The following is an 11,210-nucleotide window of genomic DNA, read 5'->3' on the forward strand; positions in this document are numbered from 1 at the left end:
CATTTTCTTGAGAGCACCTTGAGTCTGGTTTGCAACAAGGCTATTAGATTCTAGGATGTGTAATGAAATAGGAACTTTCTGGGCCTTTGGGCTATGAACTGCACTTCTCTTAGAAAAACTAGACAGCCAGATTAATATTCCACATTGTGTGGCCTGTAGCAATGTTGGACACTTCTTTAATGGAAAAAAAAAAACAAACACGTAACCCATATGATGAATGTATGGTTATGTGCAGTGGGGTTTATCTTTCCTTACAAACAGCTCAAAAATAAAATGTGGTTTTCTTTGGAACACATGGAAAGAATTCTTAGCTGGGACCCCTCCTATTTTAAATGTTAGTTTCCTATAGCTGGTTATTTTTGTTGATGGTGCTCCAAAAACATTGAGAAGATAGTAATTTAGAGCAGCAAGCTGTGGCACAGTTGTGGATTTTAGCTTGTAACACTCTCCAAAGCAGACCAATGTAAGGCAAAAAAGCAAAGCTGAGAAGGTAGGAGTCCAAGTGGAAACCCATTTTTTGTTGACTGGATGGCATTCTGAGGTATTGGAGGGATGATGGCTCAGGCAGAGATGGGAAAACTCCACTGCAGTGACAAGTATTAAAGCCACTTCCCAAAGCTGAAGAAAGTTTTAGATGCAAAAAATGGTTGAAACTGAGCACCACTTTTTAGTCTTAACTTCAGAGAATATAAACTTTTTTTCTCTAATATTCAAAATCACTTGGGAAGTTATTAAACTTCCATGGTTGGAGAGTTGGATGTCAGGTCACTTTTTCCTTATACAGCTGCTGCAACAAGAGAAAATGTGCTTGAACACTTTACTGCAAAGAATTTATCCCCATCTCATGCAGTTGAGACTTGGATGTCTATTTTGTGCTATTATGTATGACTACCCATTGTGACTTTGGTAAACTGATGGAAGGTAATGAAACTCAGGGTCAGTATATCCAAGTTAGCACTGACAAAAATCTGGTCTTGGATCCTTTCAGACAATTATTTTTCCCATCACTGAAAGATTTTGAACACAAGATACTGAGTTATCTTGCTTTGAGATTTGGATACAGAAATGGGTGAGGCTGCTTCAGACGTTTTGTACATGAGAATGTGATTTTTGGAGGTTTTTAGGGGTTTATGCTGGAGATGTGGTGTTTTTGTATTTTTGGCAGTATTTGTTTTAGTTTGCTTCCATCAACTGCACAAAGTTTGTTACTGAATTAGTATTGCTGCTTTTCAGCTATGCAATCTTACTGTTTCCGTTATGTACTGGATGAAAGATCCTTTTCATATGCAAATAGAATTCTTACCTGGTCATTCCATCAGGATTGTGATCTTTGGGATCTCCAAGAACTAAAGCTTTAAGGCTGTTAAAAGTGTTTAAATATGTGCAGGAGTTGGCAGTACTGAGGTGGTAGTATTTGCTTTATTCTTTTATGCTACATTTGGCTCTTCAAACATCTATCTATCTTAGCTTGTTCTGTTGGCAGGGGGCAGAAACGCCTTTGAAAAGAGGTGGCCACTGACTATACATGAGTTAGCTAAAGTTACTGTAATCAGCAATTTTTGAGTATACCAGTTAGATTAAAATGTAAGGTGTTTGCAGGGTCTCTCCTGCATTCCTCTAGAGTGTCCTTGATAACAAGGGCTTCATGTTTTCACATAAAATTTAAGACCTGATTGAAAAAATGTAGGAGCTTCCAAAATTTTTCAGACAACAGACACAAAGCTAGGAGTAGTAATTTCTACTTCAATTTGTCAAAACAAAAACCAAGTATCAAATGCATATGTAACTTTAACCCTCAGGACAAAATTAAACACCTCATTCTTGAATTTGTAACATTCATGTTAACCTTCTTTAGTATTTCATCTGCAATAATTTAGTCATGTCTTCTAGGACCTCATCAGAAGTATCCTAAATTGAGAGCATCATGTGGCTAATGAAAATTTTCTGTAGGTGGTACCTCAGTAAATATAAAGAACCCCTTCAAAAGCAAGTAAGCTCATAAATGTTTCTCTGTCAATCACCTTTATTATGTAAACTCTTTTAAAGCATAATAATCTAAAATAGTTTACTCTAGTGATGGTTTCTTTGAATGTCCATGCAGGTATCAGCTTTCATCATTACATGAAAAAAATAGTTCTGATTATGTTCTTGCTCACCTGATCCATGGAGCAACTCTGTTCATGCATGTACCAAATAGAAATAGAAAAGACCTGCTGAAAACTAGAGTTTGATTATTTTTCATGGTTTTTTAAAAAAACAAAAATTAGTCAGTTGGTCTGTCCTGAGATCTTTAATCCAGCTGTCCTTGCTGATAGTTAGAAGAGAAGCACAGCAGAAGGGCATAGATTTTTCTCTTAACTAAGTCATGCCAGGTTCTCTCAAGAGCTGTGTGAGAAGTAGATGGAGTTATTCCTGTTTGTTGGCTATTCTCAGTGCTCAGTTGTGCTCCTGCCTGATGCTACAGGTGGCTGCTGTGAGGCCACAAATAGTTCACTGCCAGTGATAAACAGTCACAGGTGAAATCAAGGACTATTTAAAATAGATTTCAAGGAATGTAACTTACTTGAGATGTAAGTAAGTATTAGCAGTTTTGGAAATTAATATTTTGTTGAGCAGGGATGGAATTCCCCTGTTGAGGTAAGAGCTAGGTGGAAGACTTAAGTTCTTTGATAAGGGTTACTCTGTATTGAAGGTCTTCAGTGTTTGCTCTTTATCATGTGGAAGTTTTTATAGATACATCTTGGTTTAGTTCCTCTGTGTGGGTACTTGGAAATTATGAGTTCACCTGCTGATTGTTCTGCACACGTGGAGAAGCTTAGTAAGTCTGTAAACAGGAAATAGTCCTGGGATAGTCAGGAGGCTATTACAGTAGTGGGCAAACACATATGCTAAAGTCATGAACTGGTAGGCATGCAGAGAAGTGACTAAGAGTTTTATAATATTTTTTGTTCCTACTAGGTTTTCTATTTTGGCTTCCAGTACTAGATTTTTGGAATTTTCTGTACTGCTGGGTCTGCTGGGCCTTGTGACTATATGCTTTGAACAGGGCTTGAGAGCTAGTGTTTGTGATTTTTTGTTGGTGTAGTTTTGTTTTTTCAGTGACACAGTGATGGTGTCTCCAGGTTTATATCCTGTTACAATATGCCTAGGCTGTCCAGCAGCACAAGGAAAGTTGGCTGGTCCTCGACACAAGTTTCAGACACCATCTTCAGGCATAGGCATAGATTGTTCTAGTGAGGTTTATATGCAGTAGCTTCTCCCCAAGCACTGTATGTGATCTATTTGTGAACAAGACACCTCTTGTTGTTTATAAGGGTTTTGACCTGTCAAGACTGAGAAGAGAGTGACTGGGAGAGCTGTATTGTCAGAGCACTGATGCATCTTCACTGTGTGAAAATCTCTAGGCTGACTCCTTAGAGACAGGGCCCCAGATACTGCTTTGGGAGTTGTTTTTTAGCAGTACCTTATTCCAGACTGCTGCAGGCCCCTGAGAGAGGGCTGTTAGGATGCACATGCAGTAGTTTTGTTGCTGGGAGAGTGGGACTTGGACTTGTGTTTGGGGTATATTGCTGGCTGAACTGGCTAACAGACTGCAAGCTGTGTAGGCTGTGAGTTGGAAGCTCAAGGTTAATTCCTGGTGAAGGAGGCAGTACATCTCATGTTATCAAGTTCATTGTTAGTTAAGACCATGCTCTGATCTTATATTGATCTTATAAGGTTTTGTAGTGGCATGTTGAATGAGTAACAGAAAACCTAGAAAATGCTACAAAACTTTCCAGTGCTTTCAGGTGGTTTTTAACTGCTTGAGTAGTTGTAATACTTCTGGTTATGTTGTTCTTTGGAAGAATCTGGCAATTGCTTTAGAGAATTCCAGCTTCCTAAGCTGGAAGGTTAATAGCTGCCTTGCTCTCCTCAAGAATGTGCTTTATTCAGTTCTGTCAGTGCTTCTGGATATATTCTTTAACTGTTAAGTCTTCTTTTTTGTGGCTTTTGGGGATATTCACTATATAAAAATGCTACAAAGATTTTAACAGACCCAATTCTCATCTCATTCCTGCCTGTTGGTGACTGTAATCTGGTCAAGTAGTTGCTGAGTTTAAGGTTTGCTGCTGTTAGCAGACATGTTATTTTAATGGGATTTGTGATTTTCCCCTGCTCCATGCTCAAGATGAGGTTTGGAAGAAGAGGTAGGATGCAATTTGGTGTGATGTTCAAGAGTCTCTGTAACTAGCATTTTGGTCTAAGTGTATTCTTTACAATTACTGGAATACATGGGCTTTTAATGTAGGTCATGATGGTTAGTTTTCTATAGCTGAATGTTGTCCAGTAGCAATGTGGAACTAAATTATGTCAGATGGTGGAGAGAGACTTTGTATAGTGTTGTCTTTCAAAAGCATTTGGGACAAAAATGCTAGGGTGAGCTTTTGTCTGGACATGTAAAAACCTAGGAGATAGCTGGCGCAGTCTAGAACTTAGTATCCAGTTGTAACCGAAGGAAGTGTTGATGGACATGACTGGGGGTCTTGCATTTTCCGTTGAATTGCAGCCTTGTGGTTTGTTGTTTTATTTGTTGAGTAGAATTATTAAAAATACTCCCCTTATGCTTTATTTTGAGCATGAGGTACCATACATGCAATCAGTTATAACTTAGCACATAGCTACCTTACTAATTCATAGCCCCCCAAAAAGGAGAAAAACCCCTCAAACTGCTTATCTCTCGTGGAAGTGGTTTACAAGTATATGAGTGGCATACAGTCTAAGCAAAAATGTTTGTGCTTTTCCAGTGTGTGCTGACTGAAACCTCAGTGAACACATTGTTAAAGAGTATGGTTGTAACTGTCTTTTTAAAACCAAGAATAGGCAACTGAATTCTCAAACATTCTTCTTCAGACTAGATTTCATTCTTCTCCATTAGCAAACTTCCCTTGGAAAGAAATCTTGCTTGAACCAAACTTGCTAACCATCACGTGGAATAGTAATTATAGTTCATATAGAAGTAATGCTAACAACTTCAGACCTAGTTGCTGTCTAGATACTAGAGTACAGTTAAAGCTTACATACCGCTCACACAACTGGGAGTCATGTATATTGCTTGTGGTACTTCCATGGTGTCTGATCAGCTCTCGGAAAAGCTTGTGTGTGTATGTCACAGGAATGGAAGATGCTGCTGTCCTAACCTGAAGATAAAGACTAGTATTGGGAAGGGGAACTAGGCATGGTCAACAAAGTAAGGAAGTAAATCGAGTATTTATATTTGTTTGCCTGGTTATGGGGAGGATTTTTATTTTCCAAACTGCCAAATGCTGTCAAGTGATCCTTCAGGATGTAAGTGCATGTTTCCACTGCAGATGCACCATTGACAGATGTCTGGCTCTGTGTCTGTCTGTGCCAAGATCACCGGTCGGTCCGTGGGTGGGCAAATCCTTGTCATCTCTGTTATCCAACTTGTTAAGGAAAGGGAGCTTAGCAAATACCATTGTCTCCAAAGTGCCTCATACTGAATGAGTTTAATTAATGGCTTTTGCTGTAAGGGAACCCCTGTGGCCCTTGTCTTCCTGCATTTCAGAGGCACAAAAGAATGAAGTGCGAAACAGTGTTACTTGCTTCAGGCAATTCTTGGGCAACCTGAACAGACTTAAGTCTTAAAGGTATTGTGGGTTTAATGGCTAAGCGTTTCTAGCGTCTGGATGCAAGTAGTCTTTGAATGACTTGGTTTTAATGTGTATTTATTTGAAAATTATTTTTTGTGGTGTTTACTATTCAGGTTAAATATGCTCAGTGCTGGAGCAACGTCTGTGCAAGTCATTGATTTTTCAGTTATTGGTCAAACAAACTCAGTTGCTTTGTTTCAGAAATGAATTTTTCAAATAGTTGTGCACTTGAAAGCTATTTAAATTTTAAGACTGTGGATTATGCCATAAGAGAGCCAGTAGATTGTTTTAATATAGCTATATGGATACAGAAATACATTATTCAGGTTGCAAGGCTTTTTTGATACTTGTTTTGCTTTATCTTTTGATCTTCCATCTCCCAGTGTTTGAGAAACATTTATCTTTAAATGAGCAAGAAGCTGATAATGGAAGAGGCTGTACCAAAAAAGGAATGCTACACTAGTTGCTGAGTACAGCTGAAAAACTGAAATAGCTGGCAGTAAAATTACATGGGTAAGCAGGATTATCCATATATCTACTAGTAAAATAAATTACATCACAGTCGGCTGAAATCTGTTTCCATCTGTGGAAACTGGCTTTGTTTTTGTCCACTAGTGCAATGTGCTGATATCTGGTGTCAAATACAAACTGCACTTTAAAAAAGTAACCCATAGGCTTTTATATTTGAGAAGCCTTGGAATAATTGGGCACATCCCTGAAGTGTGTTGTACAGTTAGTGTAGAAATACCAGAGGAGGGACCTACTTATAATGTTGTAGCAGTAGATGTTACTAACAACTTTAGATATTTGGGGGTTATCAATGCAAAGGGAAAGCTATTAGCAAATGCTGGGTTGCTGTAGCTATTTATGTCAATTTTAGTGGTTGTACCCAGGCTCCCTGCTGCTCATGTTCTGTGTTTCTGCTTCAGTCAGCTGTAGTGATGCTCTCTTGCCTGCATACAAATCAGTCATGGATAGACTGAGGGTAAAAGTTAATTTGATTTTTCAGCTACAGTTAGTGGTGACAAGCTGGCTTTTCTAGTGTTAAACTGCTTGGTAGCTTTAAGATTAGATGACTTTGCCCATGTAAAGGAGATAGTGATGCCAGAGTTGGCAGCAGTATTAGGCCACACTTAAACTGTCAGCTCTGGCTGTAAGGAGATAAAAACTTGACAGTACTGGTTCCTGTTATTGCTGGCTAAATGTGCTGATATTTTCCATTTTAGTCCTATCTGTTCTTTTCTAGTGAACAAGTGGCAGGTTTTTTAACACTTCAATGTTACAGTGTTACTGAACACTAATAAGTAATAAATGTATCATGCTGTTAAGTTGCTTGGTCTTTGGTTTAAAAAGTGTTTTTTAGAATCGTTCTTCAAAAGAAAAAAAAACTACTAAAAGAGGGATTTTTCTGACTCGTGATTTAACCAGTATTGAGTAAAGTGAGCATGAACTAGTAGGAGAAAACTAGCTATGTGTATTGTGCTTGTCTTGCGCTAGTGTTCTCATTTAACTGGAAGTTGTCTTTAGCTTAGTTTTATGATCTTACTGTTACTGTAACAAGCTTTCTGCTTGAGGATCAATTGTTTCTGCAACAGTGTTCTCATAATTCCCTTCTGTCACAATACTTGTTTGTACCAGATTTTAGAGGATGACATTCAAAGGATAAATTGCTGTTTACATTTACAGATAAGACTTTTTAAAAAATAGAAGTGGTGCTTACTTGATAGTAAAGTGAGTGGAAAAATAGAGTCCAAAAATTTGTAAAGTGAAAGATTCAAACTCTCTTTCAGATGTTTCATTTAAATAAATTTATTTAAATAGCTACAGCCCACACAACTTTGTACTATTTTTTGGTATTTGGGAGAGGAATTATACAGTGGTCTGACAGTTGTTAGTGGTCAAGATATTCAGGAACATCTTGTATCATTTCTTTGAACAAATTAATTTCTGCCCTGATAACGTCTGTGTTGTGTTTTTAGGATTAACAAGGCTTTCCTTATCTTTGATATTTAATAATTATAATTTCAACCAGAAGAGCAAGGGAAGGTGAGAGCCATTACAGCTGATGGGTTATTGAAAAGAGTATTCCACAGGGACAAAAATGAAAGAGATGTTTGCAGAATTTAATCAAAACAAAGGGTGTTTGATCTCATATTCCTTCTATTTCCAGATCTCCTGTTCTTTGGGTGAATTGAGGCTTTAAACTTCTGTTGCCAAGGTTTTTCCTAGTTGGGACTAAAACCATGCAGGTTTATTGAGTATTGTTTTTCTTGGCCTTGGAGTGAAAGGTCTTTGGCTTGTAGTAGAGCTGTGTTTGGATAGGCTTCTACAGACAAGTATGCTGAACTGGAATTCAAGTGGTCTGGATTCTTTCAAAAGGCATTTCAACATCTGAAGCATGTAGGTAGGCCCTGCTGTGGTGCAGTACCAGCCTGCCTATGGGTTTAAAGGGTTTCAGGATCCATCTGTTGTTAGCTGCAGTTTAGAATGAATTGTGAAATTCGGAACATTCAGATGGAGGTTTTAAATGGCCACAATGGTACACCAGTTATGCTTTTTCATATCAGCATCATTTTAAGTGATCTGCAGTGCACCATCCCTTCTGAGTACATCTCATAGCAATCTGATCTTGTGCAGATGTGCTTGAAGTGCCCTTCAGCACCTCCGCTGCTATTGGCCTTTAACAGCTGTTGTATGGGTAAAGGCCCAATGTATGCAAAGATGGCCAATGTGCCACAAAAGATTTGTTCAGATCTAGTGTTGTGGCAGTGAGTGTATCCTAGAAAAGAGCTATACATTATTAACTAGCTTGGATTCTTACTAGAATGAGGAAGTAATTCTTTAAGTTGTCCTAATTTGAACTGAAACAAATTTCATGACTGATTGACAAAGTCCCTTGGGAGGCAGCCTTGAAGGATAAAGGAGTCCAGGAAGGCTGGACATACTTAAAGAAAGAAGTTTTAAGGCAGAGGAGCAGGCTGTCCCTGTGTGCTGAAAAAGACAGTAAGTGGGGTAGGAGACCAGCCTGGCTGAATAGGGACCTTTGGCTGGACCTTAGGAACAAAAAGAGGGTCTGTGACCTTTGGAAGAGGGGACAGGTCACTCATGAAGTCTATTAAGATAAAACGAACCTATGCAGGGCAAAAATAAGGAGAGCCAAAGCACAGCTAGAGCTCAAACTAGCTACAGCTGTTAGGTATAATAAGAACTGTTTCTGTAAGTTAATTAACAGCAAAAGGAGGATTAGGGAAAGGCTCCATCCTTTATTGGATGCAAAGGAAATCTTAGTAACAAAGGAGGAGGAAAAGGCTGAGGTGCTCAACACCTACTTTGCCTCAGTCTTCAGCAGTGGAACTAGCTATTCCATGGATGTACAGCCGCAGGAGCTAGGAGACAGGGAGGGGATGCAGAATGACGTCATCACAATCAAAGAGGAAATGGTCAGAGACCTACTATACACCACTTAGACACACACAAGTCTAAGGGACAGTGTGATCCCAAGGGTGTTTTCCAACCTGAATAGTTTAATGATTCTATGAAATTATTTTTCTTAGTGCCTTCTTTGTTGTTGATAGGTATGAAAATAGTTCAGTGTTTGAGGTTTTTTCTTGAGTTTTATAATTAAAAATTAAGTTATGAAGAAAATATGTATTACACATTCAGGAGAGGATGAGGAATATAGATGTGAGACTTAAGACATTTGACTGTGTCCAGCTTTGGGTGGATTACTGCAAACAAGATGTTAGTTTATTTGAGAAAGTTCAGTGGGGGTCACCAAGATGGTCACAGCACACATCTTGTGAGGAGAGTATGAACGAAGTAGGCTTGTTGGACCAGAGAAGGTTTTTGGGAAATTAACAGCCATCTTTTTTGACTTTTTGGAGACTACAAGAGCCAGGCCCCTTCTCTTGCTGTGCTACTCAGGCAAGCGAGACAAAGGTCAGAAACTGCTGATTCTGACTGGGCAGAACTAACATTTTGCACTAGGAGGCCTGTTGAGCATTAGAACATGCTGGTTAGGGACAATTTAAATTTCTTGGCAAGGCTCCAAGACCTGACTGGCTGAAACCTTAAGAAGCCTGGTCCAAATCTGACACTGACCTTTGAGCAGTGGATTGGACTAGATGACTTCACAAGACCCTTTGAAATGGGAAGGGCTCTGCAATTACGCTTCTGTAATTTTATCCTCCCACCTCACTTGTGGCACTTAGAGCTTAACATTAGTACCTGTGTTAGTGTCCCCTGGCAACAGGCTTCCTTCCATGAATAACAGTATGTTTGTCTTGCACTGAAGATGGGTAAAACCTCTCTGTATGGTATTTGCAATGTTGAAGAAAGTATCTCACTGTTGCTGTTAACAATTCCATAGTTTTTTCACTTGTGTTAATATATGTTAACTGTTGGAGGTGACTTTAGTACTCTAGATTAGCTTCCTACTAAGCAGAAGACTTCTGTCTACATCAGAGTGGTGCTTGAAAGATGGTATATATCAAACTGACTGAATTCAAACTCATATTGATGTCTTTAATACTAAGAAAGTGCTGGGATAGTCTTTGAAAATAATGTAGAAGATGAGGGCTCTTGAAGTAGTTGGTTTTTTTAAAAAAATAAACTGGGCTACAGGTTCTTGAAATTCTTTCCTCGGCTTAATAGTAGAGTCTGGTAGCATCATGAAGGCCTCTGCAGTGGCTCTGCAGGTAGAACTCCTTATTTAAAGCTAGCTAATATAATTATAAAACATTACAATTTAATATATTATTTACTTTGGTAAACTTCAACCATTTGCCTTGAAATCTTACATGCCAGATCTGTCCCAGGTGGACTCTTATGATACATGATTTTTTACCTAAATGAGAGAATAAGGGACCTTGACAGATCATCTAGTCCAACCCCCTTGTCAGAGCAGGTTCACCTAGAGCACATCACACAGGAACTTGTCCAGGTGGGTTTGAATGTCTCCAGAGAAGGAGACTCCACAATCTCTCTGGGCAGCCTGTCCCAGGGCTCTGTCATGCTCCCACGAAAGAAGTTCTTCCTGATACTCACATGGAACCTCCTGTGCTCCAGTTTGCATCCATTGCCCCTTGTCCTGGACATCACTGACAAATTAATAGAAGTTAAATTACTTAAGCATTCTGAACTTTGTTAGATTTTTGGGTATCCCTGCAAGTGTAAATTTCTCCTGTATAACCATCCTAAGCAGGCTGTAAGTGATGCTGCAAAGATGTGGCCAGACTTTTCTGTAATGGAACTGTAACTCTGGCTGGAACTCGGAGCAGGCAATATCTTTCCAAAGTGCAACAAAGCTGGTGAAATAAAACTATGGAGCTCTCAGATTTGTCAAGGAGATGGTAACTACTGCTGTGCTTATTTCTCATGAAGAACTGTTCTGCTAGTCTGTGGCCAAGACTTAGAAGAAAACTGTGTGTTGTAACAAAGCTGTGTTAGAGCAGATTTCTGATTCTGCTGTCAGCAGGGATTGCTTGGCACTCTCACCCTGCTTTGCCCCTTACTTTTGATGAATTTTTTGCAGAAATTTGCTGTCTGAGCAAATAAGGA

General features: G+C 39.0%; 1 protein-coding gene across 1 annotated transcript in view; it reads left to right on the forward strand.

Annotated features, from left to right (window-relative positions):
* The first annotated feature begins 10,081 nt into the window (after nt 1–10,081).
* The window catches only part of REEP3 (receptor accessory protein 3), a 19,345-nt gene continuing 18,216 nt past the window's right edge, over nt 10,082–11,210 (forward strand). The window contains exon 1 of the mRNA XM_009994844.1: nt 10,082–10,104. The gene's annotated coding sequence lies outside the window, so the exon portion shown is untranslated. The remainder of the gene's footprint in view (nt 10,105–11,210) is intronic.

This window comes from Chaetura pelagica, unplaced genomic scaffold (assembly GCF_000747805.2).
Source record: "Chaetura pelagica isolate M959 unplaced genomic scaffold, ChaPel_1.0 scaffold112, whole genome shotgun sequence".
Taxonomy (NCBI): Eukaryota; Metazoa; Chordata; class Aves; order Apodiformes; family Apodidae; genus Chaetura; species Chaetura pelagica.